Source organism: Carassius auratus, unplaced genomic scaffold, assembly GCF_003368295.1.
Source record: "Carassius auratus strain Wakin unplaced genomic scaffold, ASM336829v1 scaf_tig00020109, whole genome shotgun sequence".
NCBI lineage: Eukaryota > Metazoa > Chordata > Actinopteri > Cypriniformes > Cyprinidae > Carassius > Carassius auratus.
The window spans coordinates 249,113-266,597 of NW_020525006.1; the positions used below are offsets into that span (position 1 = coordinate 249,113).

Here is a 17,485-nt window from a genome sequence, read left to right on the forward strand (position 1 = left end):
GTGTTTTCCATCAGTTGTTTGCCCTTCAGCCTTATTACGTAGTGCTTTTCATTTAGCCTACTGTGAGATCCCTTTACAATAGTGTAATGAAAGTTAACTTTTCTTAAAGTTTATAGTTGTATTTTACTGTATCCCCATCCTTCTATCCTGTAGATTGTATGCGTACTGTAAAATAACAAATATACATCTTGCTTAAAGTCACTAAAATAATTACACCTACAATTTGAAATGTGTTTAAACACATTGTGTGTCACTAAAGCAAGGCACACCGTCTATCGTCTTATTTTTTTAAATAACCGATGACCGTCATCGTCTCTTCATATAATTTATCCACCCGAGTGCTTTTCTCACACGAGTAGAAAACTCTTTCTCTTTTGGATGTGTTTGGCAGAAACATAATTTCTACATCAGAATTTTTTTTAAATGTACGCTAAACTTTTCTCATTCGACAGAAATACTATTTTCAAATTATTTACCCGGCCTATAACACTCGGTGTAAATGTTCTTACCTAGAACAGAAAACATACACTTTGACTGTTTTGTAGATGCCAACAGATCATGTCAAGGGTGTTTCACTAAGAATCACAATGTTTTGTAAATGACATTTTTCTTACACCTCGATATTTAGCCGTATCAAGATTTTGGAGGTCCGTTCACAATTTGTTTGTCGGATCCTACGTTTTTATGCGATCTTTGTGCGGCGTCATCGTAATAGGAATAAATGAAAATTAAGAAATTAAGTTACAGTTTCTCTCTTCGAGATATTTATTTTAGCTCAACTTTGTGTCTGTCCAAAAAAGTGTGATCGCATGATGCATCGAAGCAAAAATGAAGTCTAGCTGTTTTACACTTAAAACTATTACAACCTAAACAAATCAAACGGTACACTCGTTTAAGTTTGAGCGCGTTAAAGTTTCCACACTCTTGTGAGATACATTTTATCCATAACCTTTTGTGTATTCGAGCGACCAAACCACTAAGATAGATAGTATAGCAAGAAAACTAACGTTTACAACGCATATAGAATTCAGAATACAATTGTTAAAGTTTTTTTTTTTTTTTTAACTGTTGATTTGTAAATTATATTTTTATTACTCCGTTAGATTAAGTCATCGGGTTCGGATAGCCGATGACGCAATTCACATTTTTATTTTTAAGACTCCTGTAAGTTCATGCTAAATCTCGCGTGGGAAAGAGAGCGGGGTGAGCGTATTCTATTCATTTAAGAAAAATTGCCCAAACTTTTCTATTATTTTGACAAAACACGACACAACGACATTAAACAATGTTATCAGTTCCTACGGCCATCTTCTTCGATTCAAATAAAGCAACATCTCTAGTGTATGTGCTAAACATCTTTGCTTCTCCACTTCTCCAGATTTGTTAGATGGGCTACCGTTGTAATAAAAAACACATTTGAGAACTACGACGTTCTCACTTTTGTAACGGTTATAGAAAAATGCCGTACACACTTTTGCATTTCATAATTCAGTGATTTTAGCTGTAATGGTCACATAAGACAAAAAATTGTCAATGTGTGACTCGTAAACATGTATAATTTTATTTGTTTATTTATTTTTACCAGAGATAGTCGACCGATCTGTTGACACGTTGTTTTGCAGTTTTCTCTGACTGCGGTCAAACATACACTGCCTGTTCATAGGAATTTTACAGCATAACAATATAGCCCCTACATCTAGAGCTCTTGTTTATATAGCCGATGACCACGTTCACATTGTTTCAACATTTCCGCATTACATTAAAGAGTAGGCCTATGCGTACTCCCCTTCGGTCGTAAGCATTATCATCTACCGCGCGCTGAGATTTTTCTGCTTTGTCTACTGTTGACGGATTTGCTAGAGGGACTATGTCGCCCCGTTGTAACGTGATTACATTTAAGATCCATAAGATTGCGCTACATTCACCTGAAAAGGCTATAGATATAGTCTTTTATACAGTAAATGTGTATCAGAATAACAATGACCTAATAGTGAAATCCACTCTTCTAAACTATTGTGAAAGTTTTAATGCAACTCTGTAAATAGCTTTTTTTTTTCTAATACCGTATACTGCACATTATTGTTTGGTTGTCTTTGTACAGTATTTCAATAAATAAACCGGTGTTGATAAGTCGTTCATTTAAGTGGAGGGCGGGATGATTTTGACCTTCTTTAGTCATTCGTCGTGCTTAAGGTCTGATCCGGGAAACCGCACTACGACTGGAACTGCGCTTTGTCGCGTCTAAATAACCCGCTCTTCTTTAAGAAAACCGCGAGGCGAGCAGTTTCTGACATCCATTAATTCACCTCATTTTTTCACAACCGCAAATGTTTTGTTTAGCATACATATTAGTTACATAGGTGTCACGCATGAAATTTATAGTTATTTTAAATAATTATGATAGAGTTACAGGTTTAGGTTAGTGGGGTGCCTGTAAGCGGTGAAAACTTCGAGCATCGGAGACGACGGTGTTACTCAAACACCCCATAGCGTTATCTTTTAACAAACTATTGTATTGTGCGTTTCTAAGACAAAATCTGTAACAGCGTTCATTAATATGTTGAGATGAAAATAAACATACAAAACTTTATAATGAGCGTGAGTTCAATATAGCCTAACCAACAAATGTTTGTTCTAACGCTTTCGCACTAAAATTGCGAGATTTCCTGACTTTGCCGTGTTTAATGGATGCTAGATCTCATCACGCCGCAGCGAATTGTAAACCACACACTTCCTCATCGCATTACGCTAAGAAACTGCACATGGTTAAAGCTATTACACCATAAACTGTCTAAAGTTGTTAATGTACAAGCACAGTAAACTATTTCTACAAAAATATCATTGCACTACTGTTTTTGCATATAATACATCATTCAACAATACTTTTGCACACTCATTCAACTATTTATTACCAGCCGTTCTCACGTTCCTGCTGTTCATAATGTATATATAATCCTTCATTGCTCCGTTCATCATGTACATACGATCCCTACATTGCATTCATATTTATATTCTGTACTCTGATCAATATCGTATATAGCAACTACGCTGTATAGTCTGCACATCATAGCTTTACTTACTCTGCACTTTTATGTATACAAAACACTATATTCTTGCACTTCTGGTTAGATGCTAACTGCATTTCATTAGCTCTGTACTTGTACTCTGCATAATGACAATAAAGTTGAATCTAATCTAAACAAGTACAATCGTACGCTTCCAGGACTCTGCTCATTCTTTCTGTTTCAATTTGTTTAAACGGACTTTCGCATTCTTATCTTATTTTCACCAACTAAGCGTTATTCCTAGGCCTCGCGGATTGTTTTCTAGTTTTGGCCCTCAAATTCTTTGTTCATACGTAGCGATATCTCTGTGAATTTGCTTGATTTCATAAAATATATTTTACGCTATATCATTATCCTATCCTAGTTTATATCAGATACAAGTTTGTTTCTTCATATTTCTCGCACATCTACTCCCGTCCATTCTACCCCCGTTAGAGTATCCGCGACAGTATACTCATTGTAATGTGCTAAATCATTAAAATCCAAAAAATGAACTCTGAGAAAGAATATCCGATGAGAGGATTCAAACTTTTATTTCAACAAAACAGTGTTGAATTTACAATGAAGTAATGAAGAAAGTGATTGTTATTACAAACAATAGGGATGACATGACATCACAAGTTATCTAGCCAGAAAAGAAAATCTCGGCAGGCCCTCAAGTTTTGTTCTACTATGAAATCGACGACGGTTTCAATAATTTCAGGTATGGCGAAACCATAATGTTTAGCGAATAACATCACACACAAATCCGTTATGCATGTACACAGACAGAGAGTCTCGTTAATGTACATCTCGCCGCTACATTCGGCCGTCACATACAGAATTTTTCTGGTCGTTACACAAATCGGCGCCTTGCTGGTCGTATACAAGCTCGTCAAATCGGGCCACGGGTTATTTTTCAGACTTCTTACAACGTCCATTTCTTTCTTGAGATTTGTTACGCGCTTGGAATCCGTTGTAAAATCATGATTTGGATCAGATGCATCGTCTATGATTTTACGCATCAGATCAACCATTTGCTCTCTGTAACATTGTTTAAACATAGAGTCTATGTTGGCTTTTACAGGACACATCTTTCCTTCGTCACAGCCGCACTCCACTCGCTCATCCGCAGCAGCGCTGGTAGTGGCGGACATCCTTTTCAGATTTTGTTCCAAGAAGTAAACCAAGCGTTTTAAAATCCACTACGATCCAGTGTTTTTTTTTAAATCCACGACGATCCAGTGTTTTTTCAAATGGTTCAGATCCGTCGAAGCCTTATTATTTGAAAATTTGAGAGTGCGTCAGTTTCAGACAAAGACGATTCTGTCAGTCCAGGTAGATACTGATAGATACTCCATCGACCGCGCTGTAAAACCCTTGTTCGCGGATCATAAGAAAACCTGCGATAACTGCAGAGTTTATGAGGTCAGCCGCTCACAGGGGATAAAGACTAGCCGTAGTCATGAGGAAGTAGCGGTGGATCTTATGTACATTCTACCAAAAAATAGGTTGTGGGTGTTGCGCTCAAAAAGCGGAGGAGGGTGAAGGGCCGTGGTTAGGGGTTTGACTTACGAGAAATATGAAGAAACAAACTTGTATCTGATATAAACTAGGATAGGATAATGATATAGCGTAAAATATATTTTATGAAATCAAGCAAATTCACAGAGATATCGCTACGTATGAACAAAGAATTTGAGGGCCAAAACTAGAAAACAATCCGCGAGGCCTAGGAATAACGCTTAGTTGGTGAAAATAAGATAAGAATGCGAAAGTCCGTTTAAACAAATTGAAACAGAAAGAATGAGCAGAGTCCTGGAAGCGTACGATTGTACTTGTTTAGATTAGATTCAACTTTATTGTCATTATGCAGAGTACAAGTACAGAGCTAATGAAATGCAGTTAGCATCTAACCAGAAGTGCAAGAATATAGTGTTTTGTATACATAAAAGTGCAGAGTAAGTAAAGCTATGATGTGCAGACTATACAGCGTAGTTGCTATATACGATATTGATCAGAGTACAGAATATAAATATGAATGCAATGTAGGGATCGTATGTACATGATGAACGGAGCAATGAAGGATTATATATACATTATGAACAGCAGGAACGTGAGAACGGCTGGTAATAAATAGTTGAATGAGTGTGCAAAAGTATTGTTGAATGATGTATTATATGCAAAAACAGTAGTGCAATGATATTTTTGTAGAAATAGTTTACTGTGCTTGTACATTAACAACTTTAGACAGTTTATGGTGTAATAGCTTTAACCATGTGCAGTTTCTTAGCGTAATGCGATGAGGAAGTGTGTGGTTTACAATTCGCTGCGGCGTGATGAGATCTAGCATCCATTAAACACGGCAAAGTCAGGAAATCTCGCAATTTTAGTGCGAAAGCGTTAGAACAAACATTTGTTGGTTAGGCTATATTGAACTCACGCTCATTATAAAGTTTTGTATGTTTATTTTCATCTCAACATATTAATGAACGCTGTTACAGATTTTGTCTTAGAAACGCACAATACAATAGTTTGTTAAAAGATAACGCTATGGGGTGTTTGAGTAACACCGTCGTCTCCGATGCTCGAAGTTTTCACCGCTTACAGGCACCCCACTAACCTAAACCTGTAACTCTATCATAATTATTTAAAATAACTATAAATTTCATGCGTGACACCTATGTAACTAATATGTATGCTAAACAAAACATTTGCGGTTGTGAAAAAATGAGGTGAATTAATGGATGTCAGAAACTGCTCGCCTCGCGGTTTTCTTAAAGAAGAGCGGGTTATTTAGACGCGACAAAGCGCAGTTCCAGTCGTAGTGCGGTTTCCCGGATCAGACCTTAAGCACGACGAATGACTAAAGAAGGTCAAAATCATCCCGCCCTCCACTTAAATGAACGACTTATCAACACCGGTTTATTTATTGAAATACTGTACAAAGACAACCAAACAATAATGTGCAGTATACGGTATTAGAAAAAAAAAAGCTATTTACAGAGTTGCATTAAAACTTTCACAATAGTTTAGAAGAGTGGATTTCACTATTAGGTCATTGTTATTCTGATACACATTTACTGTATAAAAGACTATATCTATAGCCTTTTCAGGTGAATGTAGCGCAATCTTATGGATCTTAAATGTAATCACGTTACAACGGGGCGACATAGTCCCTCTAGCAAATCCGTCAACAGTAGACAAAGCAGAAAAATCTCAGCGCGCGGTAGATGATAATGCTTACGACCGAAGGGGAGTACGCATAGGCCTACTCTTTAATGTAATGCGGAAATGTTGAAACAATGTGAACGTGGTCATCGGCTATATAAACAAGAGCTCTAGATGTAGGGGCTATATTGTTATGCTGTAAAATTCCTATGAACAGGCAGTGTATGTTTGACCGCAGTCAGAGAAAACTGCAAAACAACGTGTCAACAGATCGGTCGACTATCTCTGGTAAAAATAAATAAACAAATAAAATTATACATGTTTACGAGTCACACATTGACAATTTTTTGTCTTATGTGACCATTACAGCTAAAATCACTGAATTATGAAATGCAAAAGTGTGTACGGCATTTTTCTATAACCGTTACAAAAGTGAGAACGTCGTAGTTCTCAAATGTGTTTTTTATTACAACGGTAGCCCATCTAACAAATCTGGAGAAGTGGAGAAGCAAAGATGTTTAGCACATACACTAGAGATGTTGCTTTATTTGAATCGAAGAAGATGGCCGTAGGAACTGATAACATTGTTTAATGTCGTTGTGTCGTGTTTTGTCAAAATAATAGAAAAGTTTGGGCAATTTTTCTTAAATGAATAGAATACGCTCACCCCGCTCTCTTTCCCACGCGAGATTTAGCATGAACTTACAGGAGTCTTAAAAATAAAAATGTGAATTGCGTCATCGGCTATCCGAACCCGATGACTTAATCTAACGGAGTAATAAAAATATAATTTACAAATCAACAGTTAAAAAAAAAAAAAAAAACTTTAACAATTGTATTCTGAATTCTATATGCGTTGTAAACGTTAGTTTTCTTGCTATACTATCTATCTTAGTGGTTTGGTCGCTCGAATACACAAAAGGTTATGGATAAAATGTATCTCACAAGAGTGTGGAAACTTTAACGCGCTCAAACTTAAACGAGTGTACCGTTTGATTTGTTTAGGTTGTAATAGTTTTAAGTGTAAAACAGCTAGACTTCATTTTTGCTTCGATGCATCATGCGATCACACTTTTTTGGACAGACACAAAGTTGAGCTAAAATAAATATCTCGAAGAGAGAAACTGTAACTTAATTTCTTAATTTTCATTTATTCCTATTACGATGACGCCGCACAAAGATCGCATAAAAACGTAGGATCCGACAAACAAATTGTGAACGGACCTCCAAAATCTTGATACGGCTAAATATCGAGGTGTAAGAAAAATGTCATTTACAAAACATTGTGATTCTTAGTGAAACACCCTTGACATGATCTGTTGGCATCTACAAAACAGTCAAAGTGTATGTTTTCTGTTCTAGGTAAGAACATTTACACCGAGTGTTATAGGCCGGGTAAATAATTTGAAAATAGTATTTCTGTCGAATGAGAAAAGTTTAGCGTACATTTAAAAAAAATTCTGATGTAGAAATTATGTTTCTGCCAAACACATCCAAAAGAGAAAGAGTTTTCTACTCGTGTGAGAAAAGCACTCGGGTGGATAAATTATATGAAGAGACGATGACGGTCATCGGTTATTTAAAAAAATAAGACGATAGACGGTGTGCCTTGCTTTAGTGACACACAATGTGTTTAAACACATTTCAAATTGTAGGTGTAATTATTTTAGTGACTTTAAGCAAGATGTATATTTGTTATTTTACAGTACGCATACAATCTACAGGATAGAAGGATGGGGATACAGTAAAATACAACTATAAACTTTAAGAAAAGTTAACTTTCATTACACTATTGTAAAGGGATCTCACAGTAGGCTAAATGAAAAGCACTACGTAATAAGGCTGAAGGGCAAACAACTGATGGAAAACACACGTTGGGGGGATACTGTCGGTTAAATATATTGTTTTAAATAAGGATTTAAATACAAAAGTAAGTACTTTTAATACAAAACATATAAAATAGAACTACAGCCTGTTAGATGTACAGGCGGTCATTTTAATATTTTTGCTTTTAAATGGAGGTATTTTGGGACGGCTAAGCAGAGGGCCTGCAAATGTCTTTCCTGCTCTGTGTCTGAAAGTACCATAGATATGTGAAAGGTTTACGACCGTAGCAACGCACATAAATTACATCTCTAGGACGCGTGGGTCTTTCCTGAACCATCTTTAATGGTTGAATACGATCGAGGGTCTTTCTTCTAAAAGATAAAGCCACTTCATCTAAACTTCACAGTCTATACTGTGACAAACAAACGAGCTCCTCAGCATAGATTTAAAGCTAAATCAATATTTTTTATTTTTAAAAAACATGCAGAAAGACTTTGGCATCATGTTTCATATTGTGTGTGTGTGTGTGTGTGTGTGTGTGTGCGTGTGTGTGTGTGTGTGTGTGTGTGTGAGGGGGAGAGAGAGAGAGATGGTATGAAAACTTTGAAGATGGTGCTAAAAATAAGAACTTTAAAGAATCTAAAGTGATTAATGCATGACGCATCTGATATAATATGATCATACATATGATATGATATAATATGATATAAATAATTTTTTATTATATAATATTATATAAAAATATAAAATATTTTAGGTAATATATATCATGAATTAAGAATCAACGGACATCAGATGTACTGGGGGTACTGATTATTAAAAAAAATTACATTAATGTTAGCTTTGAAATAATGTACACCATTGACTTAGATCATGCGGTCTGGAACTCCACCCTCGCCTGCGCGGGGTGTGTGTGAAGCAGCCCCTCGGGTCTCACATACATTTCACTACGAGGACCTGTGAGATTCTGTTTATGATTTAATCATTTTTATTTTATTTTTTAAGTCATACATTTTATTTTGGGGATATTTCATTCATGTTTGGACATCTCTCACCGGTCTAAAACTGTAAGGGATAATTTTTTATATGTATCATCAGAAATGTTTATTGTATATACTATGCTATCACATTTAAAATAAGTTATCTTTTTAAAAAAAAAGAAGAGTATGGTGTGTTTTATAAGTTTGATTAACTTATATTTTGAATACTTTTTTTGTTTAATGAATTGCTTTAGGATGATGATGTCATTATATAATTATTTATTTTCATATTCTTTAACCCCTGGAGTCTGAGTGGGTTTTGGGGGACTGGAGATATTTTGGCAGCCCTCAGACGTTGGTGTTTTTCATTATCCTAAAACCTATTAGTGGCTAAAAGTCTGAATATCCCATAATATGTGATCAGCATGATTGTACATGTCTGTAATTTTGAGAAGGCTGCGTTTATGATTAGTTTTTGTTTAAAATATGTTTAAAATGTGTTTGTATATGTTGTATAAGTATTGATTGAATACATGATTAAAAAAAATGTATGATAAAATTATTTGTTTTGGTTTAGTAACATGTCTGTTACTGCGATGTGTTTTATAAAAACGATGAATACTTGTTTAAAATGTATGTTCCGGTTTAGTAACATGCCGTCATATATAATTTAATATTGTTTAAAATAGAGATAAGTCTCTTTTTAACTTGATATGTCCACGCGTATGTCCGCTTGTTTATATGGTTTATCAGAATACAAATTTGTATAGCGCCGTGGATATTATAGTGATATAACAAGGTACGTGTGGCTTATGATGAAATTTATAGGCTAGTCATAATTCAGATCGCTTAAAAGTGTACGTGCACGCAGCATTTTATTGTATGGTGGTACTGTAGGTGTATGGTTAAAATAAATAAATAAACAGCTTTTTGAAAAAGATATGATATAAAGATGGATATAAAAGGTTTTAAATATAATATAGAAAATGTCTTGCAACAAATAATGTGAAATGAATTTAACTGAATTGTGTCAATGACACGTCCGGGTTCCTCAATAGACCATATTCTTCATTCTGTTCAATTATATATTTTTTCCCCGATCCTGGTAAAATGTATATTTTTAGTGATGAACAAAACTAATGTACATGTTTTGTTTTATATTGTTTGTGAATGTATAATGTGTTTATATTCATTAAAAGAAGAAAATAAGACTTGGAGACGAATGTGTGTACACAGGCATTAGAGGGAGAGAGAGGGAGAGAGAGAGGGGTACAAGAGATGCTAGCCGCTCGCCCACCGTAATTCATAGGTGAACCGTCAGAAAACTGTCAAAAACATGGTACTCCCGCGTGAGATACGTTAGTTTTAATAAAAAAATGGCTTTGAAGATATTATGATTTTGTAGTAAATTCCGACGAGTGTGCACTGTGGCGTGCAAACACAGACGCTGTGAATACTTGCAGGTCAGGAAGGCGATGTGAAAATACCTCCTTTCTGCTCTCTAAAAAAAATAAAAAATAAACATTGGATCTTGTTTATCTGAAACAGTCGGTTTCAGTATATTTTTTATACAGTTTAATTTATAACCTTTTTTAAAAGAACAGAATGTTTTTTCAGCCTTGGTTAAATCGCTTTACATTATATAAATTATAGAATGTTTTATATATAAATGTGAAATAACTAAAATGTGTTTTAGATTATATAAATTATAAAATGTTGTATATATAAATGTGAAATAACTAAAATGTGTTTTAGATTATATAAATTATATAATGTTTCATATATATAAATGTGAAATAATTAAAATGTGTTTTAGATTATATAAATTATATAATGTTTTATATATGAATGTGAAATAATTAAAATGTGTTTTAGATTATATAAATTATATAATGTTTTATATATATAAATGTGAAATAATTAAAATGTGTTTTAGATTATATAAATTATATAACTGAAATGTTTTTCAACCTTTAATTATTTTTTAGAATTATATAAATTATAGAATGTTTTATAAATATATATATATATATATATATATATATATATATATATATATATAAATGTAGAACACACCGACCCCATTTATACACCGCTCATAAATGTAGTGGGAGGCGGGAGAAGCCGTATAACCACACACACACACACACACACACACACACATAACCTTATAACTGTGATAAACTTCAAACAAACTAACTGACACAGAGTTCAAACAACTGGCACACACTTCAAACAAACTAACGGTCAATAGGGTAAAACTTTCTGTCAAAACCGCATGATCGATGCGTGAGGAGTCTTTCATGTACCATTATAATTTAAAACTAACTAGGTCAATAGGGTAAAACTTTCTGTCAAAACCGCATGATCGATGTGTGGGAGTCTTTCATCTTCCGTTTAAACTAGCCGTCAAAACCATGATTTAGAACTAATTAGGTCAATAGGGTAAAACTTTCTGTCAAAAGCACATGATCGATGCGTGGAAAGGTCATAGGTTAACCCTTGAAGTCGGAAAGTTCCGCCCATCCATCATAAGGTTACCGGAAGTTCAACCTGTCAAAAGGTCAAAGGTCAAAGTCATAAATCATCTTGGCATAAGCTATAGTATAATAACTACTGTAATGCATTACTCTTCTTACTCTTATAGTACCAAAATGATAGTGTATTTTCATTACAAGTGCAATTACTGTTCAGCTTTCACATTCTGCACAAACACTTGAATAACGCTCATATTTCTAGGTTAACATTAGTTTGAGTGGCCAGGTAAAGTTGCTACTACTTACATATTTCAGATGCTATGCCATATCTGAGGTTGATGAATGATAGGCGAGCGTTTGGATGTACTGTTTTTTCACAAAATCCAGCTGTTAATGATCTTTTCGTTATGGACTGCGTGACCTCACCACTTCCTGTGTATTTTTTTTCTGCAACTAATAACATTTTCGTCGACCAAGCCTCTTCTCATCGTCTAAAGGTTAGTCAACTATTAGGGGGCAGCCCTAGAAGCTTTGCATTTAAAGGAATAAATATAATTTTAAAACATTCGAATAGAAAACTTATTTGAAATTGTAAAAATATTTCACAATATTACTGTTTTCACTGTGTTTTTCATAAAAAGATAATACTGACACCAAAAAAGTTTCAACGTTAGTGTAGGTCTTGAAGCAAAACCACTTAAAACCATTGGACCATTTTGTAGAGTGAGAGTTCTAGCACTACATCACTGTGTTTGTTTCATTCCAGGGTCCCATTTTCAATGACAATAGCAGTAAAGCAACAGGAGACAAAACAACCAAGAATGCACCATAGTTCTCCAAGTGTGCACAACTCAGCTGCACACAGAGAGAGGAACATATGGGCAACCATACCCCCCCCCCCCCCATGACATACACAGCACTTTCTGCTTCAACTCAAACTCCCGTACCAGTAGTCAACAGCCACAAATCATGCCTGAGTGGTTCATCACACTAAGGCTTATCAGGATAGGAAGTGTGGAAATACATGCAGACTTGTGAACGCACCACACACCCATTCACTGAAGGCGTGGAGCCAGCGGTCACATCAGTCTCTCTCAGCTCTACGTGCTAAAAGTAGATCTTTAACATCTTTCAGTCCAATCACATGCAACATGGATGCTCCCTAATTACTGTAATGAGCATGTTGAGAGGAAAACACCACAAACAAACAAACACCAAGAGCAACGTAGGGACGACAGAATGAGGCCAAAACAAAAAAGGGTCCCACATCTTCTGTTGGAATATTTTGTTTTCTAAATACATGATTTTATAAGTTATTAAGCATGTTTACATGGACAATCTACATTGATTAATATATAAGATGACAAGTTCTTAAGGTCATGAGGTTCATCGGCATTTTAATGTACTTATTCAATGTGTGTATATTTGTGAAGAGAAAGAAACCTAATTTTTTATGTAAACATGATTTTGTTCTTAAATAATGAGCTGTTTTTGATATAATAGTTCTTTGTTGTAGAGGTAAACACACTCGTTGATAGTTATATGTTATATGTTAATATTCATAGCTTTCACTTTAGCCCCAAACCCCACCCCCACCCTACTACGATGTAACCCGCAGTGCTACATTCAGTCGATTTGTGACATATTAATCACATATTTATTAAAGTCCTCAGCAGTGGCTGCCATTTTTTTCCCTCATGAGCAACTCAAAAGGCAATAGAGACTGCTGCTGCTGCTGAGTGTGAGTGTGTGTTATAACACACACAAACACACTCACACTGTCAGCTACCAAATGTAACACGCAAAGTGTCATAGTTCGCAAGCTTTGACAATAATATTTAGCATTATTTGTTCAAAGAGCCAAAATTATACTTAAAAACAAACAAAAAAATAAAATAAAAGTTTTCTTACCTGGCTAAAGGTTGTAAGTATGTCTAAGTATGCAAAAACCTGAAATATCCTCCTTCTGCAGTCTGTTAGTAAGAGTTTCTCAGTTCCACAACAAGCATAGCGACCCAGTGCACAGATTCACACTGACGGACAGCAAGTTGAGAGTGAATGACAATCCTGTTACGTTGCCACTGAGCTACCACTATGAACTGTGCCAGTGTTCCCCAAGCAGTCTTACAATCTCCTCCGAGTCCCTCTCTCTCTCCTTAGTTCAGTTCCCAAGGGAGTGATTTAGGATTTCCCAGACACACCCTCTCCAGTGGGTGGAACTTAAGGAGTCATCTCACAACTGACTAGCTGGCCCCTGCCCCCAGCAGCTCTCTCATCTGTCATGTGTCCAGTCCGCACATTACTGGTCCCTCTTTGTTCAAAATTTACTTTTTTGGACATGTATAACAAGCTTCTGTTATGTGTCAACTGAACACTGACATTGTCAATGTTAAAATTTAAAATAATCTAAAAATAGACTCCGTCTGAAGTATCACACCTTGTACAGTCAGCAATGATTTACTTTAACTCTCAACCATTAAAATGCGTTTTCATAAATGGCTAATCAAAATGGCTAAAGGTTTTTCCCCTGTTGTCTGTGAGGAACAGAACTTCCCGTCTCTTTGTCCTCGGATTCCTCTTCATTGTCAGTGGGAGACGATAACAAACAACAGAGGCAGAGTTCCTTCCCGAATGATTCATGCAGAGAGATGGGGTGTAATATGACTAAATCGCACTGCAGGTGATTCAGATGTTTGTTTGTCACTCAGTTACCATCTGAATGCTGTGCAAAACATTGTGCAAACATCTAGAACCAAATCTATCCATTTTGTAATACATTTCTAGTAATATTGGGTTGCATATAAATACCAAAAGTGCATAAGTGTCACAACAAAGAATTCACTACTAACAAAGTGTGTGCACAAGAAACACTGAAAAGGATATATCTGGATTGAAGTGCCTCATTATGCCATTTTGAATATAACCTTTCATGTAGTGTGTAATGCTGTTTGTGTATTGTCTCCCAATCAGTGTTGGGCAAGTTACTTTTAAAAAGTAATTAGTTACATTTACTAGTTACTTCTTCCAAAAAAGTAACTAAATTAGTTACTCAGTTACAAATTTTAAAAGTAACTAGTTACTTAAGAAAGTAACTATTGCGTTACTTTCAAGTAAAATTTAATTTTAAATGCTCAAATGTGACCCCACCTCTACCCCTCTTTAAAGGAACTTAAAATACATGTGCATGTTCAATTATTTATGATAAATCTGAATATTATAATGAAATGGACACTTAATACAATACATTATTAACAGAAACATGAAACGTACACACATCTAAAAAAAAATGTTGCTGTGGGACAAAGTGAGACTAGCCTCCAATCAAATGCCATGTATGTAGATATTATGTTTATATAGTGGATCAATGCAAATAACACGATAGATTTTTGGGAACTTTTGATATTTCCTTTTATTGTTTCTTTAATTTCTTGAAGGAAAAAGTAATGTATATACTTCCATTTAGAGAAGGCTACTTTTGGATTATTTGGGCTCCTTGCCATACCTGTCTCTTGTTGACTGACTGGCTTGTGTTGTTCCTTGTGTGTCCTGTCCTGTCCAACTATGCGTTATGATGGGTTGTTCGCAATTCATGAGCGTTAGTGATGATGGATCGACTCGTTCGCGAATGAGCTTTTGAGGAGTCGTTCGCGATTCGCGAATGAGCCGACTCTAAGAGCCGGCTCTTTTAGTTAAACTTCGAGAGCTGGCTCGCATATCTGAAGAGCCGACTCTATTTTTTCAAATTTAGCCTATAGAAATTAAATAATTATGTAAAAAAAAATTGAAATATTATAGTCAAAGTCATTTAAAGAGCCGTTTGTGAGCCAAAGAGCTGGTTCTTTTCAGTGAGCTGAGTCAAAAGAGCCGAATTCCCATCACTACTATGCGTGCTTTCGAACACCCGCCCAACTCTACCTCTGATTGGCTTACAATGAAATTTTACTCTACCTCAGCCAATCGTCAGCATTTATGCGCTTGTCTCGTGCTCTGCCCACTTACCAAGGAAGAACAGTAAAAAAAGTATTTGCCTCTCGCTCAGAGATCTAGTTGGTCTGATGAAAAAAAAAAAAAAAAAAAAAAAAAAAAAAACAGCTTCATCATCAGTTATAGTAACGCGCCGCATTTTTTGCCAGTAACGGTAACGGCATTATTAAGATGAGAAGAGTAATCAATTAGATTACTCGTTACTGGAAAAAGTAATGCCGTTATTAACGCCGTCATTTATAACGCCGTTATTCCCATCACTGCTCCCAATACAAAGAATCAACTCTGAACAGCCTAAACGAGTCGTTAGTCATTTTGATTCGCACTTCCTTGACGGCTAGACGTCACTGGGTAACACATTTTCATAATGCTTGCCTGTGTTCTGTAGGCCAGCCACGAACAACTTGACCCCACCCTCAAACACTGTAGCTTGTTAGTGTGAAATTTTCACTTTCAAAAGATGAGACTGCAAAGAATCATTGAAAAATGAAGTGATATTAAATGCATATTTAGAGAAAAAAGAAGTGTATTTTGGCCTGGCATGCATGTAAACCTATTGTAGGAGACGGCAAAAAAAATAAATAAATTAGGAATCTTAAAAATGGTGTGATGGGGCACTTTAAGTAGGGTTAGGGTTAGGGTAAGGGTTAGCAGTGTGCAGTACCATTTGTCAGTGTCAAAACATTGTCATGAAAATAGAGATGTATATCTGTTAAAGACACCACTCAAAGCACTATTATCGATATTTATCTTTGTGCAATTAAACGTGTACACTTCGAAACTGAACATTTATTATGTGACATGGGCAATAGATCTCTAAAAAGTAAGAGTTAAGATGAATCTGTCAACATGTCTGGTTTATTCAGCCCTGAAGTTCTCAAGAAATGTATCATAGACACAACCAAAGAAAACAATATCCATAGCGAATGATAAGTCTAGCAAAACTGCTTCAGTACACTTATTCTAATTGGATGAGTCACATCAGTTGAATTCAGCTGCAATGTTGCTTAACAACTCATGTTAATAAGAAGGTCTTCTTCGCCCTTGACTTGTATTTTCTCATTACTCCATGTTTCTGTCAATTACACATGTACTGTAAATAACATAAAGCAGTCCTATCCACTGACTGTGATGTCAATATCTGTACTGTAATATAAACTGTACTGCACATTTCTAGTGCTTGACGCATTTCTACCATTATATAGCATTTACCGTCATAATTCTTATTAATTATAATATATATAATAATATACATCATTATTTTCTTACAATTTATTTTACCTAAATGGTGAGCTTGTTCAGCCATTTTAAATCATGTGTTGAGCTATTTTTATGTATTTGTGTGTTTCCATACAGGTACAGATACACATCTTGGAATGGAATGCATCAAGATGAATACAAGACCAAGTTTGTGTCTCTCAAACAGCCACAGGAAGTGTCACTCAGAAGGGATATACAGCTCATCTAATTATTTTCTGCCTCTCTCCTTCTACTGGATCCACCCAAGGCTGAGTGTAAGAACAGGTATCAAAGTATGAAATGTAATCTTGCCCATATAACATATAATAACCAAGGCAATGTTTTCAACAGGACAAAATGAATTACCTCATGAGTGATTTCTGAATAATAAAATCATGGACTTAAATAATGTGATAATCATAATTTTTTCACTGACTTTTCCAAACTTTACCACCTAAAATCATATTTTAAAAGTCTTTAAAAATGATTAAGAGGGTATTTTTGCATGCATAATTCATTGAAACCTTGAAAGAATCATTCAAATGCCTTATTAAACTGTTACCGGATAAAACATGTAAAAATGAGACCAATGAAGTGCCTCAGCCTTGTCAGCTTTATCTTATAGGCTTTGCCTCAGATAAACATGATGTGGAATCTGCTTGTCATGGCTGGTATTTCCCAACACTGGCAAATTGCTGCTCAGCAGTGAGCATCACTACATATGAGCTCTCAGTTTACAGTCTAGCTGTCATCAGTGGAGTTT

At 35.4% G+C, this 17,485-nt stretch overlaps 1 protein-coding gene across 3 annotated transcripts in view; it reads right to left on the reverse strand.

The window, feature by feature from the left end:
* Nucleotides 1-17,485, reverse strand: part of LOC113076351 (breast cancer anti-estrogen resistance protein 3-like) — a 74,193-nt gene that overhangs the window by 41,336 nt on the left and 15,372 nt on the right. Inside the window, exon 1 of one of the 3 annotated variants that reach the window (XM_026248993.1) lies at nucleotides 13,411-13,652. The exons of the other annotated variants lie outside the window; for them this stretch is intronic. The gene's annotated coding sequence lies outside the window, so the exon portion shown is untranslated. Of the gene's footprint in view, nucleotides 1-13,410; nucleotides 13,653-17,485 lie in introns of those variants that run through there. 3 annotated transcript variants of the gene reach the window in all.